Source organism: Balaenoptera physalus (assembly GCF_965194825.1).
Source record: "Balaenoptera physalus genome assembly, chromosome: 11".
Lineage (NCBI taxonomy): Eukaryota > Metazoa > Chordata > Mammalia > Artiodactyla > Balaenopteridae > Balaenoptera > Balaenoptera physalus.
In genome coordinates this window covers 74859818-74871453 of record NC_138896.1, presented here as the reverse complement: position 1 = coordinate 74871453, position 11636 = coordinate 74859818, and the positions used below count along the sequence as shown (strand labels likewise).

Genomic DNA, 11636 nt, shown 5'->3' with positions numbered 1-11636 from the left:
AGGCAAATATTACAATTTGGGGGATGAAAAATAGACAGTGAAAGCTTTCTCCTTAGGGGGATTCCCAGCTGTGCAAACTCCTGACCAGACTCAGACTGTGCCCCTTGGTTAGAGCTACACTCAGCCGGCGTGAATTGTGAAGACCCAGACAGCTCATTTAATCCCGGCTCCGTGGCACAGGGCCAGCACCAGTGATACTGCGGCAGGCATCAAGAAGCCACAGTTAAAAATGGATTTCTCAACTTCGTTAGGTGTTTCTTTCAAAATTCTTTAAGCATCAACAAACTTTTCAGACAGTCATACTTTGGCCAGGGAGGCAGATATGGTGGCTTAGAAAGGGTCTGCCCACGTCCTTGTTTCTGATGGCACCAACTCTAGCAGTTCTGCCAGAGGCGGTCTGGACAGTTCTGGGGATAGTAATGGGTGACACACCCTTTAGGCCAGTCAGCTTTGTAAAGAAGAGCAGAAGTAAGCCTCATCATTCCAGGATATAGTGGAGACAAAAGATGAATGCCATGCTTTCATGATGAAGGACAGACTACGAGCCATGCGTCGCTCTCAGCCTTTTATGATCTAATTTTATCCTCAGGGTGTCCCTGGGATGTTGGTCCCACAGCAAATGAAAGAGCAGGTATTCAAACCCAAATCTTTCAGACTCCAAAGCCCAAGCCTATCATGTAATGACAGAAATGTCCTCTGCATTATTAGGAAGAAAGAAGAAGCAGTCAAAGATCCAAGAGACCCATCTTGTAGCTGCAGTTTCTTAAGTTTTATGCACAAACCCTGTCTGTCCCCCACAAGCCACACACACTGGGAAGACGTGGCGCCTGGTCAACCCACTCCGTGGCCCTGGTTGGGATGTACTGGCTGCTGTGACCCTGATATGGTGAGGGGGCCCAGAGGCTTCTTTGATCTCTGTTTGCTTGTCCTGGACTTTGTCTCACAGAGCAGCTTCTGGGAAAGGGTTTATTGTCCCCAGGCCAGAATACCCTTCTTGCCTGTCTTCTGGCCTTTGCGGGAGATGAGATGGATCAACATGAAACTGTACATTAAGGGTTCTGTTGATTTTCTGCACCAGTGTCAACCAAGCCCTGTGTTGGGTTGGGTACAGTGCCAGGCACTAGGACACCACAGTGATGAAGCTCAAGTGCCTCCCTGTGTTCAGTGAGCTGATGCCTTGGGAAAAGGAGTCAGACAAGTCAAAGGAAGCCCAGTGAATCCCAAGAGTGGCCAGAGCTAAAGAGGAGCCTGAGGAAGCTGTAGAAATCTGGAAGGGGTGGAGCTCATCCCCTGCAGGGCCTTGGAGAAGCCTCCCAGAGGAGGTGCCTGGCAAATAGAGCGGCACTTGGGAAGGATGGGTGGGAAGGGGAGAAAGAGAAAAGCAGATGGGTAAGTGTGCAGCATGATTGGGGAAGGTGCAGGTGTCTGTGATGGGAGCAGCACCTGATGAAGAGGGTGGGGAAGGAGGCTGGGAAATGGCTTGGGACCAGCTGGCACAGGGGTCCCGTCTTTTGAGTAGGAAACACTAACAATATTTTGAGCAGGTGCATGGCAAGATCAAGACTGGGCTGTTGGGAGACGGCTAGCTCCAAGCCTGTGCTGTAGAGGTGATAGAAATGCACTTGTATTGCATGGCCGGGAGAAAGGGCGAGGGCACTGCTAACAGTGACTAGCATCTGGCCCACTCCTCAGCATCTTTTGTGCCCTAGTTCGCTTACTGCTTACAGCTACCCCCAGGAAATGGATACTGTTATTGTTGCCATGTGACAGATGAAGAAGATTGGTTGACTCGCCCTGTGGATGTGTGTGTGTGTGTGGAGGGGGAGGGGGATGTGTGGACAGGAAGCAGCTGAAGTTGCTAAAGATTGAGCCTGGGGGTTTGAGAGGGTGGCCGTGCTGCTGGGGCCTGTGGGACAGCACGTAGGCCCAGACCTGCTCAGACCCCTCGGTCTGATATATGCAAACTGAACTCATGACCTTCCTTGCCCCCCACCACCAAGCCTGGTCTTCTTCCTCTTGTTGTCCATCCCAGTGAAGGCCACCACCATCCATCCATGCATCCAAGCCAGAAAGCTGGGTGGCATCCTGGATGGCTCCCTCCCCTAAACTCTCAAACTCCTCCCCACCCCATCTCCAACCCTCTAAATATCTTTTTGGTCCATTCACTTTTCTCCAAATCCCCAGTCACCCCCGAGTCTACCACCCTCATCTCTCACCTAGATGGCTGCTCCCCTTACTTCCACTCTGCTCCCACAGTCTACCCTCTGGCAGCAGCCAGAGTCATTATTTTAAAAGGCTGATCTGCTCTAGGCCTTTCCCTGTCTAACATACTTCCAGGTCTTGAGTGGTCTGACCCCTGCTGACCTCCATCTCACCCAGCCCATGGCCCTTTGGGTCTCACAGCTTCAACTATAGATACTGTTTCCTGATCCATGCCACAACCAATCCACTTTTTGCTAGTATAACTTCCTTATTCCTGCTCCCTTCAGCCTATAAAAATCTTTCATTTCGTACAGCTCCTTGGAGCTCCTTTCTGTCAGCTAGATGGGATATGTTGCCCAATTCGTGAATCATTGAATCAAGCCGGTAAGATCTTTAAAATTTACTCAGTTGAAATTTGTTTTTTAACAGATTTGGTGGCAGTGGTGGGATCCAAAGGAAACTTCTGAGGGCTTTGAGGACAAGAAACACAAGCACTGGTACCCTCAAATCCTCTGAGTTCTCTTTCTCGCCACTTCCAAAGGCCATGGGTAAGTTCCTCCTGGTTCTGAGCTCCATTCTCTTTGTGTCAAACTTCTGATTTAATTGGCTTTCCAGTCCGGGGCAGGTCAGCTTGAGCTAGCAGATGGTTCCACCCAGAACCCAAGCCTCTAGCCCTTGGTTTCGTCCACTGTTCTTTATTTGATTGGAATCCCAGTCCATAGTCCCCTTTGTTGGTGGTCTTCTGGTTCAGTCCTTTCCCTAGTCCCCAGTTCCACATTGGGAATTGCTGGTGGTGCACACAAGGCCTTCTCTTGGCCAGGTTACTGTTAGTTTCTGTTAATGTGCACATGAGGTCAAGGCTGTTGCTAATAGGAATCTTGGAAGCCAAAAGCCACAAAACTGGTGGGCACAGGTGGAACACTTAAAAGCTGTTAGAGCACTCACCACCTAACTCTAAGACCCTAGTAATTATTATAAATTGGTCTCGGAAAGGGTTAGGTTGACACTAGGTCACCTGCCGACTGCAAGAAAATTTCTGTGCAACAAGATCCACTGTAAAACACCACACAAACTCCAACCTGGCAGCACATCCCTCTCAGGTATTAATTTGGCTCCAAGAGACCCAAGACTTAGCTAAAGAAATGGGATTGAGTTTCAAATAATTGAGTGCGTCGCCTTCTGGCGCAACTGCTTATTTTATATCCAAGAACTGTGGTCCTGGAAGCTGTAAATATCTACAAAAATGGCAAAATCTTACAAAGACAATCTAGACTTACAATAGCTGTTATGAGAAAGGTTCCAGTTAGACAAGAGCATTTATTTAAGAAGTGCATTTGAAAGCAAGGGTTCCCAAATCAAACACACAGAATGGGACACCTATTTTAATTGGCATGCAGAAACCTCCAAAAGCCTTCAGAATTCCGTAATAGCTTCATTGAGAGATTCATTGCAAAAGGCTAATGAAAAATTAAAGACACACAGGCATCTAAAAGAAAAGACTATATGAGACTGATGCAACTCCTATTGCTCCCCGCTATCCTCCTTTACTTGAGTGCTCATTCTAGTAATCCTCTGTCTGAATTGTCTTTCCACTCTGAAGAGACTACAAGACCATAAACAAAAGTCCACCAAGTTAGTGGCCTTACAGATGTCCCCATATCTACCCTTAAAGGATGGCCCTGGTGTGGGCCCCTCCCAGTGTCGAAGGGCCTCCTGAGGGATTTTCTGGTAAACAGCTATTTTATTTCCTTAAGCAGCCTAGGGAAATTAAAATTAAAATTAATGGATAACCTTGAGAAATTCTGGTAGATATTGGAGCCTGAATATGGGATCCTGGGAAAACTGGTAAAGCCAGTGAAGAGTGAGAATTCTAACCAGTTTCAGCTCTCCTGAATCTCTGTCTGTAGTGCCCAGTCAAGAGGAGAATAAAACTTGATATTGTACCTACCTTTACTGTTTGTCCTGGCTGAAAATTAACAAGATTTTTTTGAAAGGACTTTTTTTTTTTTCCCCCAAGGTAGCTCTTTGGCCAGAAATTGGCCAAATTGGAAGCTGATATTCAGAGCCTGGTAAGAATTTTTTTTTAGGCCTTCTCTAAGCTAAATGTACCCAGAGGGAAAGAAGAAAACAAACAAGCAAAAAAACCTTCTGAAGCCTTTGTGGAAGGATTTACTAAAACATTTCAAAGACATACAGCTCTAAATCTAGAACATAGGACTCTTTTTGATTTCCATATTAGTTGAAGATCTTCTCCCTGATACAAAGAAGCAAATTGAGAAAAATGTAGTTGGATGGGTGGATCAATCTATAACGTCATTTAAGTCGCAACCTAATCCCCTGAGGTATTAAAAGCAACTGTCCTTACCTTACAAATCTTTGCAAAGCCAGAAATGCAGCTCCAGAAACAATTCAAAGTCCACCTGTCCTTTTTACCAACCCCCAAACCTCCCCTATTTATCTTAAAAGGCTTGTGAGTAAAAATTCTGGCCTTAGAAAACAAAAGTCCTTAGAGGAATTTGCAATTTTTCCCTGTGCCTTTGAGATGTAAATATTCTTACTTGGTCTTCTCCAGAATTCTTATCTAGGTCATCTCTTTGAAATGCAAACTTCAGAGAGACCATTCTTATCAGAAGGAAAACAAAAGGGGGAAAGGTTGTTTGGAACTTAGGCAAGTAAAAATCTTAAGTGTCTTCTCCACAAATATTAGTAAAAAGTTTTAGCCATCTGAGCAGGTAACCTTAACTTACTCCATCGGCCAAAACCATTTGGATCCAGCTTATTCTACAACTAGTGAATTTTGTAATTTTGTACCCAGTTCATGGCTAAAATTTTAGAACAAAAGCTATGAGCTCTTGGGACTTCCCTGGTGGCGCAGTGGTTAAGAATCCGCCTGCCAATGCAGGGGACGCGGGTTCGAGCCCTGCTCCGGGAAGATCCCACATGCCGCGGAGCAACTAAGCCTGTGCACCACAACTACTGAGCCTGTGCTCTAGAGCCTGCGTGCCACAACTACTGAGCTCACATGCCACAACTACTGAAGCCCACGCGCCTAGAGCCCATGCTCCGCAACAAGAAAAGCCACCGCAATTAGAAACCCACGCACCACAACAAAGAGTAGCCCCCGCTCGCCGCAACTAGAGAAAGCCCACACACAGAAACGAAGACCCAATGCAACCAAAAAAAAAAAAAAAAAAAAAGCTATGAGCTCTCTGTTTGCATCAATCTGTATTTTTATATGTGTCTACATACATATGCTGTAGATGTGTGGTATTTTCCTACATTAAGAAGGTATTGCCGAAATTAATTTGTAAAAAAATTCTATTTAATTGGCTTAAAGAAAATTAAGCACATTGACTGAAGAAAAATGCACAACCTGGACCTTCGTTGCAGGCTTTCTCTAGTTGCGGCGAGCAGGGGTTACTCTTTGTTGTGGTGCGAGGGCTTCTCATTGCGGTGGCTTCTCTTGTTGAGGAGCACGGGCTCTAGGCACGCAGGCTTCAGTAGTTGTGGCGTGCAGCCTCAGTAGTTGTGGCGCACGGGCTTAAGTTGCTCCATGGCATCTGGGATCTTCTCAGACTAGGGATCGAACCCGTGTCCCCTGCATTGGCAGACGGATTCTTAACCACTGTGCCACCAGGGAAGTGCCTTGGTTTAAGATTTATTTGAGGAATCTTATTGAGGACCATAGCCTGGGAGACAGCCTCTCAGCTCTGAGGAACTGTTCTGAAGAGGTAAGGGAGGAGCCAGGATACACTGACATTTTCTGCTGGAAAAAAGACATGTAGTTGAACTGATCTCTGGTGGCCTCGGCCAGCAGCGGCTTGAAGCAGGATCTTGGTTCCCCAGCCAGAGATTGAAGTCAGGCCACAGCAGTGAAAGAGGTGAATCCTAGCCACTAGACCATGAGGGCCAGTGGCCAGTGACAAGGCCCTGGCCCACTGGCTTTGTAGAAATGAATTTCCACAAAGAGATGGAAAGTAGTGAAACAAGTAGTGTTTATTAGGAGGAAAAAGAGCACGTGTGAATAGACACGCATGGGCAGGCTCAGAGAGGGAGAGTCGTGCCCCCATGGTAGTTTGGGGCATTTCTTCCGGGTTTCCTCTGGTCAATCATCTTGCTTTGCCCGGCTCTGAGTCCATATTTGGTTTATCTCAGGATCCTCCCCTGTGTGCGTGCACATCTCTTAGCCAAGATGGAGTCTAGTAAAGAGGCCTATGGGTAGGTTGACATCGCAACAGGGAAGAGCAAATCCTGACTCCATGTTGCATCTGTTTCTTTTACTTTAACCTTTGCTTTTTGTTGCTTTTGTTATTATAATCACTGTCTATAGCTGTAAGCATACATAATGGCCTGCCACAGGGAACCCTGCCCCTCTGCCTGACTGTTAAACTAAAGTCCCTTTGTTCAGTTCACAGAGAGGCATTCTGACACTGCCCACCTGTGAATGGCTGCAGAAAATAAGAAATTAACACATCCCCTTCCTGATGAGGGGCAAGCAAGGAGATATTTTGCAAGATAAATGGCCTTTTTACTTCCTCACCTCTTCCCCCTCTCTGTTCTATAAAAGAAACTGGCATCCAGACCCGGATAAGACGGTTTTTTGGGGTACGCTTGTCTGCCATCTTCTCAGTCCTCCAGCTTTCCGAATAAAGTCTCTATTCCTTGCCTCAACACCTCATTTCCCGATTTACTGGCCTGTCGTGCAGTGAGCAGAGCGAGCTTGGACTCAGTAACAACATCACCTGCTATGGGGTGGTGCCCCCTCCCTTTTTGATCCCTGAGGAGCCTTTCTGCGCATGTGTAGTCAGGGAGGTCTCCTTGACCTTGAGAATGAGAAATATGTGGGCTTTTTATCTTTTTTTTAAATTTTTATTTATTTATTTATATTTATTTTGGCTGCGCCGGGTCTTAGTTGCAGTGCAGGATCTTTGTTGAGGTCTGAGGGATCTTTAGTTGTGGCACGTGGACTCTTAGTTGCGGCATGCAGGCTTCTTAGTTGCAGCACGCGGACTTCTTAGTTGCCGCGTGTGAACTCTCAGTAGCGGCATGTATGCGGGATCTAGTTCCCGGACCAGGGATTGAACCCGGGCCCCCGGCATTGGAAGTGCAGAGATTTACCCACTGGACCACCAGGGAAGTCCCTCTTTATCTTTTATCTGGGCAGGACTCAGCTCTTCTCTGGCCCTGCCATTACTGTTTTCTTTTTTTTTTTAATTTTTACTGGAGTATAGTTGATTTACAATGTTGTGTTAGTTTCAGGTGTACAGCAAAGAGCAGAATGAATCAGTTATACATATACATACATCAACTCTGTTTTTTTTTTAGATTCTTTTCCCATACAGGCCATTACAGAGTATTGAGTAGAGTTCTCTGTGCTATACAGCAGGTTCTTATTAGTTATCTATTTTATATATAGTAGTGTGTATATGTCAGTCCCAATCTCCCAATTTATCCCTCCCCTCCCCCCCTTTTCCCCTGGTAACCATAAGTTTGTTTTCTACATCCATGACTCTACTTCTGTTTTGTAAATAAGTTCATTTATACCCTTTTTTTTTTTTAGATTCCACATATAAGCAATATCATATCATATTTGTCTTTCTGTGTCTGACTTACTTCACTTAGTATGACAATCTCTAGGTCACTAGAGGCAAAGTCCAGCTATTTGCCCTGTTCCTGTTGTTATTTCTGTCTGCAAGTGTAAACAGGAGGCTGGCTGTAAATGTCTAACCTGGAGCCCATCTATCTCCTGCCTCAGAACGTCAAAAGATTATTGCTAATCACAAGGAACAGATGCCTCAGGTCAATGATTGGAGTGCTTTCCTACGTATGGGAAGACACAAGAATCTGGGTTCATAGAAATTATGCCTTAGAAATGCATCTTAACTATCTAATGCCAATATCCAAAGCGCAGAATGCCTCCTGTTTTTCCCCATCCTGAATTACCCTCAGGGAGCACCGTGGGCTGCTGTAGCTAACGGCTGGATCCTTGTAGAACTGGGATGGTGGGCAACATTGTTCACTGGAATGGCAGGCAAAATTCCCTGTCCACAAGCACTTATATGAATTAAGGATTCCTAAAACTCTCAGAAATATAAAAACTAACCCAAATGTTTTTCAAGTTCATGTGACCTGAAGTAATCTTTGGTAAATAAAAGCTAGTTTAAGTTTGTTGGTTTAATTAAAATAGGTATGTCTTCAGAGTTATCATTAAAAATAATGCAGAATACAACTTTTATTCCACCTGAGTACACTAGCTAAATAAGTTCATGTTGTTTCTGTTACCGAATTTGTTAGCAAGAAAAACAACTTGGTATGATGAAATTTTCATGTTAGGAACAAGTGAATTGGGACTTCCCTGGTGGTCCAGTGGTTAAGAATCAGTCTTGCAATGCAGGGGATGCTGGTTCGATCCCTGGTTGGAGAACTAAGATCCCACGTGCCGCGGGGCAACTAAGCCCACGTGCCGCAATTACAGAGCCTGTGTGCTCTGGAGCCTGCGTGCCACAAGTAGAGAGAAGCCTGCACCCCGCAATGAAAGATCCCGTTTGCCGCAACTAAGATCCAACGCAGCCAAAAATAAATAAATAAATAATTAAAAAAAAAAAAAAAGAAAAAGTGAATTAAATAGACGTAAATGGGATAAGAGTCTTTAGGCAAACACTTCAGCAATGATTTTATTTTATGGCATGTCTACTTAAATAGTTTCCAAAATCTTTCTGGTTACTTGAAACCTTAAAGTTATACTGAGATAAGTTAAATAATGGACATTTATCAAATATTTAGATCATTTTCAAATAAAATAAAATACTGAAACATTAATCACTGAACATAAGTTTATCCACTTTTGGTTTCCTTTTACAAAAAAAAAAAAAAAAAGAGCCTAAATATATTTAGGTCTATTAGTAAAAATCTTTTCTGCTACATTGGAAAATTTACTATGAGGAAGAATATACTCCTAGAAATTATGGAATGTATTTATGTCTGCCAGTCCACAGAATGCTAGTGTAAGAGACTGTCTACGATTACTCACTTCTTAGTTTTCACTAGAAATTAAGGATTCTAAGGGTTAAGAGTTCTAATTAACATATGTAATTGAAACTACTTAGAAATAATAAGGGTGAAAGGAAACAACTGTGTATGAAAAGTAGGTAAAGAAAGTAGATGGACTTCCCTGGTGGTGCAGTGGTTAAGAATCCACCTGCCACTGCAGGGGACAGAGGTTCGATCCCTGGTCTGGGAAGATCCCACATGCCGTGGAGCAACTAAACCTGTGCACCACAACTACTGAGCCTGCACTCTAGAGCCCGCAAGCCACAACTGTTGAGCCTGTGTGCCACAACTACTGAAGCCTGCGCACCCTAGAGCCCGTGCTCTGCAACAGGAGAAGCCACCGCAATGAGAAGCCCGTGCACCGCAACAAAGAGTAGCCCTTGCTCGCTGCAACTGGAGAAAGCCCGCACACAGCAACGAAGACCCAACACAGCCAAGGAAAAAAAAAAAAAGGAAAAGAAAGTAGAATGATTGGCAATATAATTAGTTATTTGCATAAGTTCAATAAAAATCTGTCCTCCTTGTAACAGGACACAATTGGAAACCAGTGACTATATTACCATGGCTTTGGCTGGACTGTTACATTTAAGAGAGATGTGCATTCACATATGACAAGACAGTTTAAGGACTGCTTGGAAGAATTGGCCTGGTACATTGCTTCTAGCGTTCCTGGTAGCCTTACCAGGTGAGTAAGGAAGGTCACTTCCTGGCAGATCCAGGAACGTCAGGAGAGGAATTCACCCAAACCATAAGTATTGCAGGTAAAATCTGATGGTGAGTTCTTGGCTTGGCTTCCTGCCTCAGAGGATTTTAAGAGTTCAATCTGAGACTCCTTATGAAATTTCAGTAAAGCAAGCTTTAAAAGAGCTTATATGGTCAGTTGCTACTCTTGTTTATGTAAATAATCATGCCAAGTTTAATGCAAAAATATTAGTTTTACTGCGATTATCTTTGGTAAATTATCTTTGTGATTGTAGAGAGAAAAATTATGTTTGCACTTTTGTAGATACTAGATTCTGGTCCTGTTAATTGTCTTTGAGGTTTTGTTATATACCTGTAAACTGGACTGGGTCCTGAATTCTTCTACTTTCCTCAAATATCTGGCTGTGAATCTCCAAACTAATGTTTCCAGTTCTCTCCCATCCTTCTGATTTGGAATCTCTAAGAACAAAGACTGCCCTTGAATCTCCTTGGAAGGGACTATACCAGGTCCTCTTCACTACCCAGATGGCAGCCAAACTTCAGGGACTTGAACCTTGGGTCCACATCTCCCAATTAAAAAGGGTTCCTTCAGACTCTAGGAATTGCACACCAGCTGGAGACCTCAAAATCAAATTGACTAGGAAAAGAAGAAGCCAACATAGAGGTAGACTGCCTCCTCCCAAGACGTTGGATCAAGAATGTTTCTTTCATTCCTTCTTCTCTCTCTGACCATCCTTTTCCTAATACTTACATGATGAAGGTCTTTATGATTCTTTTGACCACCTTTGTATCTCAGGCCATTTCAAAGGGAGGTAATCCAACCTCCAAAAGACTGTTGGACTTGCCACATGCTGATGACTCTGTAGTTCTGCCTGTCACAAACTTCTTTCTGATTTCCAATGCCTCAGTTTTTCTGGAACAAACTCAGTCTCTTCCCTATCATGTCAGACTCCTTAACCCTGGGGATGCATTTCCCTGTCTCTGATTGACAACTCCAAACATGGGGAACCTTGCATCCAGGCTCTGCACAAAGAAAGGGACACAAGGCAAGGGTATCCAGAATAAAACCATCTGTGTGGTCTACAGACCCTTAAATTTTGCTGGTCTCCGTGGCTGTCACCTTTACAGTCCTGAGTCACAGACTCAAAGGGAAATTACCAGGAGGCATACATAAGTCAAAATTACATTCATTTAACTCCCCTGGCTAGGAGCAAGTGCACATGAGGCTATGACCAGGAACCTCCTTTTAACTCTTGAAGACATTGCAGAATCTGCTGCTAAAGCAATAACTGCCCAACAAAAATCCCTAGATTCTGTGGTCAAAGTTGTTTTTGGTGATATGATAGCTCTTGATTATCATTTAGCTGACCAGGGAGGTGTCTGTGCTGTGGCCAACACCACTTGCTGCACCTAGATTAACATTTCTGGGATAAGATCATTGAGCAAGCCACTTGGCTTAAGAAAGTGACTCCTTCTTCCACAGGGTCGGTCTTTCTTTGACTTATTTGATTTTGATTGGTTTGGAGCTTGGAGACCGTGGCTCCAAAGTGCACACCAGACATTGGGAATTTATTCTGCTTATAATACTCATAGTTGTCTCCCTGGTGTGATGTATTCTATCAAAAGCTTTTTTTTTTTTTTTTTAAATCTTAGTTTCCTGGCCAGGGATCAAACGTGTGCCC

At 44.2% G+C, this 11636-nt stretch overlaps 1 protein-coding gene across 2 annotated transcripts in view; it reads left to right on the top strand.

Annotated features, from left to right (window-relative positions):
- NEK4 (NIMA related kinase 4) overlaps nucleotides 1-11636 on the top strand; it is a 56104-nt gene that overhangs the window by 1802 nt on the left and 42666 nt on the right. For both annotated transcript variants that reach the window (XM_082414467.1, XM_082414465.1), the window contains exon 2: nucleotides 2632-2750. The gene's annotated coding sequence lies outside the window, so the exon portion shown is untranslated. The remainder of the gene's footprint in view (nucleotides 1-2631; nucleotides 2751-11636) is intronic.